Consider the following 16,115-nt stretch of genomic DNA (forward strand, 5'->3'; position numbering starts at 1 on the left):
GCACAGAGCGGATCTCAAAGATCCTGCAGGATGTCGCACGGTGGAGCGGTATTAACATTAATACGGGTTTGGGGCGATCAATGCAAAACAAACAGATTGAAAAACAGTTTTTACCCCACAGCAGTCATTGCACTAAATTCGGCAAAACCCTGAACAGTTAAACCTCACACATAGCACAGTGCAATAAACCCTTTTTTTTCCCCTTTTTACTTTTTTACTTCTTTACTTTTTCCTCTCTACATTCTTCACAATGTTATTTATATTTTTTGTCTTATATTTTGCCATCTTATATCTCTAATCAAGAGATGCTGCTATTATTGTGCCGTGTCCTGCTTTTTAAGGTTGATTGTGTATGTTTTTGATTCCGCTGAACCCGAGAGCTGCTATCTCCAAATTTTGTTGCACTCGCTGATAAGAAAAGTCTCGAATCCTTAAAAGGGAAAATGTACATTTAGCACATTTACATAGCAGATGAAGCAAAATACATGTTCACACAAAAAGAAATGTATATTTTTCTTACAGTACTGCATATTTACTTGTGGGTTACTGCAAAGTAAAGTATTGGCTCCTCTCTCCCCTGGTGTAGGTGTGCAGCGTGCAAGCTTTTTCTGCAGAGCTGGGTGTGTGGCAAGATAGTTTTGCAGAAGTTAAACTACCCAGATTAAATCTGGTGGTGAATCACCTCCCCGGCCCGGGCCCGGGCTGAAGTAAACAACTTTGAAAGTATCCCCTTATCGGTCAGCAGACTTCAGGGGCGCCGCAGTCAGCGGTGAAAATGAGTTTTACAACCGCCAAAGGGCGGCGGACGACGTTCGACTCGAATCAGAGCACAGAAGTTTCGAGGATCTCGCGATGTGGGACACGATCAGACATGCCCCGGTCCAACCCTCTCGCGTCGAGAGTCACGAAGATACCGCCGTTTCGGTGTCGACGCTCACCTCTCGGTGGAAGCAGCGTTCGATACATTTGTAACCCACGGCTATAAAATACAGGAAGATGATTATCTGCGGCGGAGATGTGTGTGCGTATAAAGAAGACGGGGTTGGATGTCTAATGAAATAATGCATTTGTCTCACGGACGTTTGCCGGGGATACACAGTCAGGGAGATACGCCATATCAAATACAGGAGCGCGATCTAATCGGAGTAATCTAAGTTGTTTCGGTGCAAGAGCTGCCAAATTACAGCTCCCTCTCTCTTTCTCTTTCCCTCTCGCTCTCTCTCCATTGCTCAAATTTCCCCTCCTGCAAACTTCCGGACGGCGGATCTTGTTGAAGGGGAAGTGGCTTTTGAGAATTACCCCGACGCAATCGATCTGAAAGCAGCGGCGCTCGGCTTGAAGAGGCGGCATTTTGACCTTGTTGACATACAGAGAGCAAATACGTGAAGCTGATTTCAGGGCAACCACAGACATATTTAGCTTCTACGTGGCCTAAATCTGTAAAGATTTTACTGCAGATACTGTAGATTCCACTCTAGTGAACTGTTAAATATTCACATTAAATCAAATTTCTTTCATGCAAAAGTCTTTGCCAGTGGTAATGAGATTGTTTATATGCATTTTCCTCACCTGACATTCTCGGACAAGTTGTGCAATTTCGAATTTTATTGTGATTTCCCCCCCGAACCAAAAATATGTCCAACATTTGTGAATGTGATATCAATCTCGGCATAATACACTCAGCGTAATAGCATAATAACAACATCTGGTTAGCGGCGTCTGTTTGTCATGAGAATGTAATTCAGTTATACATGATTTGTCGTACAGTACAATGAGATTACCTGAAGAGAACATTTGATTTTGGGCCGGACCGGCGTGTGTGTGTGTGTGTGTGTGTGTGTGTGTGTGTGTGTATATTCATTTAGTTAACTGCCGGGCTCTAATGCCACCTTGTAATTTGGACACTTAATTAACTTTCATAGCCAGAGGTCTTCTGGTTTCGAAAAAAAAAAAAGTAATAAGCTATGGGCTCCATCAATCGGAAAAAATAAAAAGTTAATTCTAAGTTTTAAGTGTCTTTGGCTTTTAGTCAAGAAGAAAATTGTCTTGACTGCGAGTCAGAAATGGACAGCAATTATATTTTTTGAAGCCCCTTTTGTCTGCCCGAACAGATAAAACTGTCAGCTCGTGTTTTTCGAAGAACAGCCGAGGTAACATGGCCACGGCAATGGATCAATAAGATTGATAGCACATTAAATAACATTTTGTCGTCACCGAGGTGAAACCGGGATCGTTAGGCTTTGCCTGTGACTGTCGGCATTACGTGAGAAAACAAAACCCTCCTCTTCTGTTCCACCATATCATTACCTGCGGGGAGGCCGCTGCTATTAATGTGGTTGTCTTAATGGTAATTAACAGGTTCAATTTCTTTGCTAAGCTCAGATCATGAAACTTTCTCCTGTTTTAAAGATAAGGAAAAAATAAATATTGTTCAAAATGTGCATCCAAATACGTGACGAAGTATCTCCTTTTTCAATCGGGGCAGACAAATAGATTGGAAGAATATTAATTCAGTTCAGTTGAAATAGTCAAGAAGACAAGAGATGGGCCATTTTGGCTGGGCACACACTGTGACAAAACATTTGTTAAAATTAAAATTGAAGTTAAAATTAAATAATCCATTAGCAAAAAAGGAAGGTGGTAATCGAGGTCAGGTAGAGTGTAAAGAATTACAAAACCAGTATAATCAGTATAATCAGGGGACATGTTGGCTCGGGAGCACTGGTAAGTTAAAACATCAGTTTTGAGTGAATACTAAAACTGCTGGGATCTCAATTCTTATGTGGAAATGGCGTAAATATTATGTTTAAAATCAGACTAATTCAAGACAAAGGGTAGATATGGAGATATCTGTGATTAAAAACACTGTTTGTCAGAAAGACAGATTTTGGCCAGTAACCAGCCTTCTGATTGGTTAAGGGTATTCGGAGTCCCACCACTGTTAAAGCAATTCTCTGATTTTCCGTTACATCTTCCTACATTCTTCATAAAGCCCCATTTTTTTTTTGTTTCCTGGAAAACGTCTCAATTGATGTTGATCCTCACTCCAAGCCAGCACCACTTAACGGCTTCTTCACGCTCGGGATTACGACGTGTTGGTGACAATTTACTTGCATCATACGAAAAAAAAAATGCAATTCTTGCTATTCTGCAAAACCTGGCATACGGCACAGTCATGTCGAGATGGCTCCCAAATTCTGGTTCAACATCCCAGCAGCAGTATTGGAGTACGACTGGGCTCTACGCCCCAGATCCCAGAAACTGAGCAGCAGTTTCATATAATCAGTAACCACAATGGCCTTTTACTAAACATGAATTCCAGTCCGTTACGTAGAAGTTAAAAATTCTCAAGCGCTCTAAATATTCAGGATAGCCTGGAATGCAATGAGCGGCATAATGCCTGTCATTCATGGGCAGTACTCGAGGAGGAAAAGTAGGATGGGGAATTTCTTAAAATCAAGATAAGGATGTTTCGGGCACACCGTCCCGTGCAGACGTGGTTACCGTCAGCGTTCCTCATATTTTTGTTTCCTGGTTTCATAGCTTGAGACGGCGCCCGTCTCCCAGGCCTCCGCAGAGCGTCGCCTCCAGGCCTGATTTCTTGTAAGTCACAAGACACGGACCAAACGCTATCCCTTGCTTTTCGACTCCACTTATCAGAAGCAGAAGTGACAGAAGTCTCATGTTGATCAGCACAAAAATTTATATTAGTGCCATTTATTTGCAAATGTTTATAGCTTTACACATGGACGGGTAACATTTCTGGTCAAATTATTTATGTGAATTAATGTGGCCTTTCCAAAGATTTACAGGACCGATGTTGTCAGTCCCCCCGATGTTAAACCACTTTTCCGTTTCTTTCTGTTCTTTTTCACAAGGTAGTAATTTTCATGCCATTCAGCGGGAAAAAAACAAAGCACACATACGGATGCGGATGCATAAAGACGTGAAACGCTGCGGTGACGGGATGCGTGATTGCTCGGGGACTGCGCTGATGACAAACTGACGTAAGAGTCTCACAGCAGGCCAGGAAGCGGTTTATTTTCAATCCGCTCTCAGAGTACTGCGGAAAAGATCTTACAGGCTATGCAAGCCAATTAGAACGTGGTGTGTTGAGAGTGTGTGTGTGCGCGTGCTGATCATTCTCCCTGTTGTCGGTCGATGCGATTCACGAAGTATCGGGAGAGAAAGTATAAGAACAAACGCGGCGTAACTGTCCGATCGGCCTGTTTGCTCGTCAGCTGTTCACCGTAGCGCGATACGTAAAGTTTCCGAATCAGTCAGTATCTCATTAGTAAATTGGCGCCGAGCGAAATTCTTTCCCGGAGTTCGTCGCGGAGATAAAACTTCAGGGAAACTGCAGCTCTGAGCAGCTTCTGCCAGATTCTGACAGATGTCAGCACAAACGACAGCTCATTGTTCCGCCACGGAAACCCTATTAAGCTCGTCTTCACAACTCCAATAATAACTCATTTATATTTAGGGTGATTTGGACTGCCAGAGCAGGATGAGGAATATTTCATCAGTTTATGCTTGACTAATCCCATGAAAGTCTGCAGATTTAACTGAGGGATTGCCAAATAACCTCTGGCAAAGAAAATCTGAGGGGACATTATCCAGGTCACAACTGATTGTCTGACTGTCTTGGCACTGATATGCAAGCTCAGACTTGTGACGCCGTTATTTCGATAACGCTCGGACGGCTTCGATTCCAGCGGCGGCTTCATCTAAATACCCCGCGGTGGATGGAACAGCATAGGTGTGAAGTGAACTTACTGCTAGGCGATGCTGTTTTCACAAGCGAAAGCCCGAAATTCCTCTTGGACGTTGTTCCTTTCCCTGTTTGCAAGTCAGCTGATGCATGTGTTTTGGTATAAGAACAAAAGTCTGAATGTTTTCTCTCCAAAGCTTTGATTTTGGTGTCTCCTTTGGGGATCTTCCAAAGGAAGTCCGCTGCACCCAAGTTTACCATCAGTGTTGACTTTGCCTCCTCCAGCTGACCCACGCCCAGCAGCTGTTCAACATTGTCTCGAATAAAAAACAAACCCCATGTTAATTGTTATATGAAAACACCCATGAGTCTGGCAGCTACATGAAATAATTGGTTTTAGCTGGGAACTTAATCATTTATGCTATTTGAATGTCTCAACTTGTTAATCTGTGATTTTTAGGGGTGCAAACTCTTGCATTAGGATAAATATAGTGCTCAAAAAAAATAAAGAGAACGCTTAAATAACACTATGTCAATCACTTGTGTGAAATCAAACCGTCCACTTCGGAAGCATCGCTGATTCGTCGTGACTTGAATCAGCCTGTAGTGTATTTTTCCACTTTTATTTTGAATGTGACTCGAAATCCAGACCTCCATGGGTTCCTACATTTGATATTCATTGATCATTTTTGTGTGATTTTGTTGTCAGCACATTCAACTTTGTAAAAAACAAAGTATTTAATAAGAATATTTCATTGATTCTGACGTGGGATGTGTTATTTTAGTGTTACCTTTGTTCTGTTGACCAGTGTACATACAGCTAGGACATTCGGTTAGCACGTTGCTAGGCAGCTGTGCTGCATCACCGTACGCTATCCAGTATAAAGCTGCAGGTGCGAAAAATGCTATGTAAGTTGGGACCAATTATTTGAATGCAAAGTTGCTTAAAAGCTGCATGTTTGATCGGGGCACGCTGAGAGATCATCACATGCAAAGCAGTTTCACTTCATTCGCTTTTCCAGCGAGTTTCTGTGCATGCAGGTTTGAAAGGTTCAGTGACAGCCATGAAGGTGTAAATCCGCAAATCAACATTTCAGAAGTAATAACCCATCTGTCCTTCTGAGTCTCTCCCCCCGCCGATTATACCGTCACATAGTCGATATTCTAGCGATCAGAGTATGGATCAGACAGTTTACAATTATGTTTATGTATGGTGAGGAACAGTCATAAAGGTAGAGATGCGAACAAAAAGCAGCTGCCAATCATTTCTAATAGCGGTAAGAGGCAAGTCTGCAGCTGCACATCGCAGCCAGTGATCACACTTCTCCTTCTAACAGGAATGAGTTTGCTGTCTAAGCACAGGACTTCCCGCAGCCTAAATTAACCCCATGCATCTTTTTCCTGCCAGATTGTATCCGGAGCTAATGGGCCATTGCAAGGCTTTTACAATGGATTTGTGCAGCTGCAGAGACCTCGTGGTTTTTGATGTTTTTCACCAAACCAAGAGGTTTTCGGACGCGGATCGGTCTCCGAACATGTTGTTTCAAAGAAGTCGACTGTGTTATTCGGGAGGCGACTTGAACCGTAGTATTTTGATTAGAGTATAAATAAAAGCGCTGCGTGTTTGTTAGCATAAGCTATTTAGATCTAAATAGGAATTTGCGCTTCCTCTCCACCAACCTGCGCTATTTTCTTTCACACACTCAGCCCAGCTCTAATCTCAGTTTTGCCTTGAATTTGCAAAAATCATATTTCATCTTTATATTTTTTGTGATTTTTATGTATTTACTTGGAGTCACTTTTTATGCGGAATTGTCCCCACGCAGGCAGAGTTCACGCCAAGAGTCGGCATAAACAAAGTAAAATGTTTTTATCATAGAAAATCTAGCTAAAAGTAAGCTGCTGCAGTAATTACTTCCCTTCTGAAGATATGGGTTTGAGGTGTCCTTTCTTTTACCTTGTGTACACTACATCATAAACACACCCAAACTCCTTCACTCGCTGTGTCATGCAATGTTTACCTAGCGTCCAGCGGGCGGGGGGGGGGATTTAACTAGACTTCCTGCACAACAGGAAACAGAGAGCTTGAGGGGGGGTGATCCCAGGGCTTGATAGATGGACTCATTTTAACCCATTGTCTCCGCTTTCCTCGACAGGTGCCTTTGGCATAAAAAGCAAAAAAAAAAAAACTAAACTACAGCAAAAACATTTTTGTTTTCAAAGATTAGGTTGCTTTTTTTTCCATGAGCACTGCAGATGTTTATGTGCTGTTTGGTTTCAGATGATTGGACGATAGTAAGGGCTTTTAGTTAAAACTAGCACTATTTCAACACAAATAAGAGGCGATACGATTAATAGTAATGAGAATAATGCTTTTTTTATTTAGGGAGCCTCACTCAAAAATCCAGGTCACCATACAGCCATATACAAAAATATAGATTTGAAAGACACAATGAACATTAATACTATTAAAGTGACAAATATATTGATGTATATGTATGTATATTTATATATACATACACATAAATATACATATATATCGTAATTTCCGGACTATAAGACGCTACTTTTTTCACCTGCTTTGAACACTGTGGCTTCAACAATGATGTGGCTAATTTATGGATTTTTTGGGGCTGTCGGGCTTCAAACTGCCAAAACATTTAGCCTCGTCACATCGGACCAGTGAAATACTGTGAAATTCTGAGGCCGTTCAATTCCAACACCAAAGAAGACGACTATAATGCTTTTAGTGTGCAGGAGGAAGACCAAGATAGCGATCAGCTGGAGTAGGACAAAGTGGGGAAAGAAATGGATGGATGGACTTATTTATTATTAATCTTTTTCATCAACCGTGTTACAGGCACTGTTCGTAAAAAAGCATTTCCAGTACGTACATGTGAATGTTACCGGTACAGATTTAAATTAAAAGTTAAAAATATTGTTTCTGTGTAACAGCTTTCTGTGTAAATATCTCATGTTACAACGTGGACACCTACGGCTTATAGACAAGTGCGGCCTTTATATGTACACATATATTTATTTCGTTATTTTCAGCTGGTGCGGCTTATATTCAGGTGCGCTCAATAGTCCAGAAATTATGGTCTCTATATACACACACATATATATATAGGACTATCTTAGAAAATTAGAATATTGTGATAAAGTTCTCTTTCTTCTGTAATGCAATTAAAAAAACAAAAAATTATTTTTCCATGATATTCTAATATTTTGAGATAGGATTTTTGAGTTTTCTTAAGATGTAGGCCATAATCTGTAATATTAAAATAATAAAAGGCTTGCAATATTTCAGTTGAATTGTAATGAATCCAGAATGTATGGCATTTTTGTCTTTGTAATTGCATTACAGAAGATGAAGACCTTTATGAGCAGTTGGCGCCAGATGGACCAATTTCAACAGATGGGTTTTGATTGATAGGAAAACTAAATATAAAACATAAGTCATCTTCTATTCCTATTGTTGTTTTGGTTTGTTAGTTACTATATTCAAATTAAAGGAGGAACCATTTATCACACATGCAGAGACAAACTATTTATAATGAACTCTGGGCTAATCAATAACCATGAAAGATTTTCCCGAGGCTAAACGCAAGCAGCTGTTAATACTGTTCACCTGAGCTGACGCAAGATTAACTTACAAGACTAACATTTCTGTCTTTTGAGCATTGTTTTTTTTTTTTTTTTTTTTGTTCTGCTGCATGAATAATACCCTAAACTATCAGGAGGAAATACTGCAATCCATATCCTTGCAGTTGAACTGTAAATTACACAACAATGCCAACGCACATGTGTGTTATTATTCACCGCAGAGGTCCGAAATCAGCGGGCGTTGCTTTTAAGCGCGACTTTATCAAACAAAAATACACCATAGTTCCGGGGATCGTCCCGCTCGTCATGTTCCAACACATCAGACACGACTTGCGTGTCTGCGATGTTGTACTTACACCTGTGAAGGTGTCACATGTTTGTTCATTGTAACAAGATCTGCAACTATGCGAAAAGGCTTAATCGTGAGCCCCGGCCTGCAACAGAAAATGTCCAGACATGCCTGACGTGCTTTGCAGGGCCAGCGAGTCTTAATACAAATTAGTCACGATTTATACATTCATCCCGCTGATAAAGTAAAAACAATAAAACGGCCAGGTATCCAAAACCTTAAATCATTTACTCGTAAAGCGGCGACCCCCGAAATTCTCGTTTTAGACGTTGTCATATAGGACGCTACAAAGGCTCAGTTTGATCTTTATGATGTGCATCAATTTGCATCAGCCTGAAATTCAATCGAGGAGAACAAGTCGCACAAAAGAAGAGCCCGGAGCCAACTGGACGTGCTTGAATTTCAGGGGGTGGAAACTTATCTGGGCGGTTACAGTGTGGATTTTTTGGTTCATAGGATAGATTTTTTTTTTTTTATTCCTGGCAACACAAAGGGGATGCTCAGCGTGGAGTGGATAAATAATGTTCAAGTCTGATGCAGAGTTGAACGGCTGTTTGAAGGTGACACCCTCCTTCTGTTTGTTTTATTGCGCCCAATAATGTATGCAGACAGGAGGAGGCTCGGGAGATTTGAAATATCCCATGAAAAAAAAAAAAAAACGCTGTCATGGTGCTTGTATGAATATAAACTCTTCTTGAATTTGTCCTACATGCATGATTTGGAGGGTACAAGACAAAAGAGAAATGTTGGTTCCTTCACAGACCTGTAATCTGAAAGGCAGGCCAAAAACTGCTTGTCACTAAAATGAATAAATTGACTTGTTGACTACATGATCACAACGGGGTTCCCCGCTAAACGTCAAGGGAGCAGATGATCCTGTGATGAGAGGGAAAGTGGAAACGGCGTGGATGTCGCAGGGTGTAGGTGGCTCGATTAACTCCCCGGCGGATGTGAAGATGAGTTTTAGCGACGGATACATGTGTACACATAAACACTGACGACCATGTGGAAAGTCAGGACAAATAACATATTATTCCCGTTGTATTCATAGTTTTAAGTTGAATGCTGTGATGTCACGAAAACATTTTTCTCTGCTGGCAGCTGGCAAGTTTTGTACGAGGGCTGCGCTCAAGAGTGATAAAAAAACGAATTGAGATCACACTGTTTGCACGGTGGCAATTTTTTCAACTGAAAAGTAGAGCCTCGGGCTGTGAACTTGTTCATCATGTGTGCTGGCAGAGTGTGTGGAGTGGAATATGTGTATCCGTGTGTGTGTGTTTGTGCCCACATTATGTTAAGTTTTTTTTTTTTTCATGTCTGCACATTGTCAAGCGCTGTGACAGATCTCTGCAACGTCAAATTTTAGATACTCTTGGTGTTGAAGACCGAAGGGGTCAAACCTCCGCTTGATTTACCTGAACTGACAGTGCCTGTTGTGAACCAGCAGCCGCAAGACAGTGAAAAGTCAAAGACGAGGATGTTTTGTTAGAAAATGCTCACTTTGAAATGCGAATTGTTTATTTTTCACCGTTTAACATTTGAAAGCCCTTATCAGGCTATTATATGCATAGATCGGATTAGATTGCATTCACACTCTGGAGGGCGAAATGTGATTTCCATCAACAGGTTTAGTGACATTGCGTTGTTTTCTTGTTTTGTCCCCCCCCCCCCCCTCTTTTTTCTCCTTTTTTTTTTTTTTTTGCTTGGTCACGCTGTGCTCTGCTGTGTCGTGACGTCTTGCCGCTGAGAGGCTTATCGAGGCAGACACAGAGACCGGCTGCATTACAGCTCTAATGAAATCTGTCAGCACTGCCTGCACCCAGGGGCGGTAGCACATCTTACTGCAACACGGGAGACCACGAGATATAGTATTGTGTGTGTGTGTGTGTGTGTGTGTGTGTGTGCGCACATGCATGCTTTTACATGAGTGTTTGAGTAATTCCACCCTGATGAATCCAGCGCTTCGCCGCGCCGGCGTGCCTCACTCCAGTGGCTTCAAACCAAGGTAGCAGACAGCCTCATCGCCTCGACTGACTGGGACTGAACAGAATACTAATGTGTGCACGCGGCAGAGGGAGGCTGAGATAGACTGATAGAAAGAGTGGAGGGCCAAACACAGGAGGCTGGAGAGAGTGGAAAAACACGGGAAGAGGCTATTACGACTAGCTGCCAGTAGAAGAACCCTTAAAAGCTGTGTTTTCAGGCTTTGGGGGATTGCGCTAAGGCGAATGCTAATGTCTGAGGGTCGCGGAGGTGACTTTTGAATCATGCAAGAAGCAGCAACGTCGAAGAGTGCATGAACACATTTGCACTGATAACATTGGTATTTTTCAGACGGGGCTGCATGAAATATAAATGAGATAAAATGTAAACAGAAGGTATCGAAATTGAGGAATTCATGCTCGTGCTGCTCTTCGTGGAGCCAGCGAGGGCGGCTGACACGGGCTCCGTCTTTGTTTTGGTTTCAATTCCCCCCTTTGTCATTTCGCACCTGCTCGAAGAAAAACACAGGATGCATTTAAGTGATTTACGGCACAATCCACGTCCACGTTTTTTTTTGTACGCCGTAGAAGAGGAAATTCGACACCATTTCTCTCGAATGAAAAGCGGCAGCAGATAAAATGTGTTGTTTTGAAACACACATTACTATTACGATGTTTTGTAGCGTGCAAAATAATACATTAAAATACAAAGTGAGTAAAAGTACGGAGGATGTAATCGCACTTGGCATTTATGCCGTGTTGTGTTTAAAGAACGCCAGCGCGCCATTCATTTCCGGGATGATGCTTTGACACTGGTCACCTGAGTGTGAAGGTCTTAGGCTGCATTCCTGAAATGCTGACACGGCCAGTTTCTGCCGTTGCCTAATTCCAAACGTTCCTGCGATGCTAACCTGATGAGTCTGAATGATGTGACATTTTCCACGTTCGCCTTCAGCTACTTAACATTGCTGTCATTGATTCTGATATTTTTTTACACCACGTTTCTAAATGAAGTCTTTCGTTTTAATTAGAATGCGAGAGATCAGACAAGGTCTTTTTAGCTTTCCTTTATGCTCTTTCTTTGAGTTGCATGGCAACTCTTACAATGATCTGCTGGTTGTCATTCATAGAGGCCAGCATCCCTGTTGTACTTCGGTTAATATTAAGGTTTTATAAAAGAGGTAGAAAATAACTTCGATGAGAGATCAGCGAGTTCAACGGGTGTTTTTCATTGGCCGACCGAGCGTTCTGTCAAACAAACGCATTCGTACGGGTGAATAATGACACAACGAAGTCGCCGACATTGTTTGAATGGTCTTTTGTCATTGGCAGTTGCCTTTGGCGTGTCCGGCTACATTACCTGTCAATCAAACCATGATAACGTATCACGGGAAACATAAACAGATAAACGCACGTCAGAAAAGGGAAACCAACTTCCTGTTACTCACTAGTGATGTAAAGAGATCACTTGAACACATAAACAAATTTTTTTTGGCCTCTTGAGGATTTCCCAATCTTGCATTTTGTGCCTCATGGTGAAAAAAAAAACAAAAACAAACAACCTATGTAAGTCATTTCAGGGGTTTCTTTTCCATTTGAGATCATCATACCTCAGTTTGGGCTTGGTTCCTGCTGCTGTGTCCATGGTGACGCACAGAGTAGACATATCAAGGATTGGTTTAGATTATCTTTGTGAAATACAACCACCTCTGCTCATACAGAGTGAGTCACTGCTGATGCCAGTGTTGCTGTCCCTGCATTTAACATGGAAGAAGAATAACATAAAATACTGATTTAAGCTTGTAGAAAACAGCAAAATACATGACAAAATCCAAAAATACTTTGCAAATTATAATACATTGAACCAGGTGCAGGGAGTTCGGAGTAAAATGGTGACGGTAATGATGATCTGAAAAATATGCTGAGTCATGAAATGCATGGGAATAATGACATTGATTATTGTGGAAAAATGCGCAGCGACATTCAATAGTGCCAATACTGGAGTCATCGTATTTTTTGAAATAATCAAAACTTTGCAGGAAATAGCTCTGTGAAATTGTGGAATTATTGACATCCAGGTGGAAAAGGCCAAGGGGGATAACGAAATTAAAAGTTATATCAAGAATGTCCAATATAATATGATAATAAGAGGTAGGGAGTATTTCTTAACACATACATTATTCTACATTTTGAACTGAAAGTTAAAAAATGCAAGCAAATTCTAAGGATCTCATTGTAAATGTTTTAAAGAGCACGTTTATTTCTAAAAAGTCTGTCAGTCTTTATACATTGATAAAAGTGAACAAGAAATGGTCTCTCCTTATATGGCGCTCCCAGACGGACTCACGCACACTCATATACACACACACATCAACATTCCCCCTCGTCCTGTTTAAATGCTAATGAACGCTTCCCTCACTTCCCCTCATGCATACGCAAAATCCTGAATTAACGGGTATCACAGCGCACAGACGGACATACAGTGTTTATTTCATCCTGCGGCTGTCAAAAACTCAGCGAGACATAACAGCACCGGTGGTTTTTGAAACCACACGTCCAAGTGACTCGAGATTAAGAAAGAACTTTAGGTCATTTGTATCGTCCATGGCAGCATCAGCAAACCGGTGTGTGGTTGACCTACAGTGATGCTTAACTCAGCCACCGAACTTTCCCCCACTTACCACAGTGCAGGACAACAAGCCCCTGTATTTTGTCCGGCCAGCTGCACCCTGTTTGGATGAGGACACTTGTGTCTTTCTAAACAGCGGCGGCAGCGAGATGACGGGTCGAGGGAAAAGAGGCAGCTATTATTTTTTTGTATTTGTCGAGTAGGTAAACATGAAGATGAGCGAGTCCCGACGATGCAAACAACACCTGCACCGGCCACTTAGTTACCATTCAGTAACCAAAGAAATAACTTCGCTTTAGCAAAATATGAGATCTACTGAGAGGGATATGTTTTGACCGTATGAGCGATCAACAGCTCTCTGGAGGCTGTATTTCATGTCTGAATGGAAGATTTCAAGCAAATGTTCCTATATTTACATAATTGTTTTAAAACTTATGGTAACATCATCCTGATTTTTTTAATATCTATACCACAAAAAAACAAACAAAAAAAAACAAACAATTATCCACCAACATCCAGGCACTTTGTTTATATTCTTTACCAGTTTATGTGGCCCAGAACATCACAATTTATGTCTTTGGAACCATTTGCACACAATAATAATGCAATGCAGGGAATATAACCATAGTAATAACAGATTGTGAGTTGAAATAACCAAATTAATCATCGTGTGCCCAGAACATTGCACCCTCACTGTCCGCTCGCTCTCTCCTCGGTAGTTTTCCCTGATGACTCAGAGTACACCGGGAGCTGAGTAACAATGGCAGCAGTTAATGACACCCAGAAATCTTAAATTGAAACGTTGTTTTCTTCAGTGTGCGTGTGCGCGCGCGTGTGTGTGTGTGTGTGTATGCTATCAAACTAATGGCAAAATGCACACGTATTGTCTGAGAGGAGTAATTTAACCTGACAGCTAATTCACTACCAGCTGAGGCAATAAAAGAAGCTTGCGATCAGACAAAGTCTGCGCTGGAGCCCGCAGCTGTGACACAAATGCAACCACTGTGTCGACAAAGGACTAACAGGCTCAAGCTGAGGCGAGTAAGTCATGATAAATTCATTCATTATCTACGTCGCATTCTAACACACGGGGTCACAGGGGGGGCCGGAGCTGGTCCCGGCTGACATTGGGAGAGAGGAAGGGGAACCCGGACCGGTCACCGGGCAATCTCGGGGCTGTAGACAGAATCATACGGCCATTAAATCCTCACGGTCATACCCAGAGAACATTCGGTTCATGTGGGGCGTTGCAGAAAAACCTCTGCCTCGAACGCAGCTGCAAAGCAGGTGTCCCGACCGGGACGCCGCCCTGCTGGTGAGAATAGCATTCGAAATGGAGGGCATTTTGACACATTTGCATGAAAATCACCGATGCGATCCCACATGGGAAATTCATGAGTGGAAATATCGCACATCGAACCGACTGTCTATTGAGTATCTCACAATAAATTGTGTTAGTGTGAATAAATATGTAAATGATGCTTTTCTACTTCATCTTTGCAAACAGCCTGTTGCTTTCTTGAAGACCGAAATGTATCATTTGTGATACTACTCCTAAAGTAAGTTATGGTTCTTCTTAATCACATGATTTGTTCCTTTCACTGTTTGTTTCTCATCATTGTTTGGCCTCCCCAGCTGCTCAAAAGCAGTGGGAACCAAGGTCCTCCCCTTCCTCTCCTTTCCCTCCTTGTTTAACCGCCGCCGCCCCCTTCCCATGGATTCAAAACATCCTCAGAAGAAAGTCCTTAAGGTTACCTCATCCATTGTTTCGTGGCCTTAACTGCAACACCATGAAACACTGACACACCGCTATGACGTCTACCTAGAAATACTGTGACAATTAATACTTTACCGAATGATTTAGCATGATTTCCCTGTCGAACAGCCAAAAGCGAGGCTGGAAAAACATCCACTTTCTTTCTTTCTATCGATCGGTAACGGCTTTCTGAACCGCCGTCGGCATGTCCCGCTTCGTCATTCGCTCGATGCTCGATGGAAATGCGGGCGAAGATGATGGTTGAAACAGGCTTGGTGCACAACCCGGCCTGTGTTCGCTCGGTCTGCTCTGCAGCTGCACTGGAGGGAGGTATTGACTTTCAGATCTGTGATGCAACACATGGAGCTTGCCAGCGAGAACTGTGGACGACTGTAAAAGCAGCTCTATAGGGGCAAAAGTCTACATTCTCGTCTATTCTATTCCATTCGTTTCCATTCTGTTAAGGACACACAAGAAGAATACCTGTTTAGTGCAGCTGACCTTTGGGTTTCATACACTTTTGCAACAACAATTGCAAAAACACATTGAAATAGGAGAGTGATTCCATAAGAATCTGAAACTCGCTTTTATATCCATGTATTAATGATCGTTCTCCCAATTTTAACCTCGGCAAATCTTTGGATCTTTGTATCATCGCTACTTTGATGCAACATTTATCAGGCCGTGACAAGTCGTTGGGAAGGGATTGACGTAAAAGGATTTGCAATTTTGTGACTGTTTTGACATGCTACCTCTATGAATTTCAGTGGTTGGAACCGTATTTTGAAATATACTTTATTAAATTTGACTTGATTTAAGAACATCCGAGTTGGATCGTGTGTTTTTCATCTTTCATTTTGTGTGGGACTCCAAATCCAGATCTCCATGGGTTCATACATTTGATTTCCATTGATCATTTTTGTGCGATTTTGTTGTCAGCACATTCAACTATGTAAAGAACAAAGTATTTCGTAAGAATATTTCATTCATTCAGATCTAGGAAGTGTTATTTTAGTGCTCCCTTTATTTTTTTGAGCAGTGCATATTGACATCCATGTCCATCAGCTTCAGCAGCTCCATTC

Source organism: Fistularia commersonii, chromosome 26 (genome assembly GCF_037954325.1).
Source record: "Fistularia commersonii isolate RoL2024-O1a breed Wild chromosome 26, RoL_Fcom_v1.0, whole genome shotgun sequence".
Taxonomy (NCBI): Eukaryota; Metazoa; Chordata; class Actinopteri; order Syngnathiformes; family Fistulariidae; genus Fistularia; species Fistularia commersonii.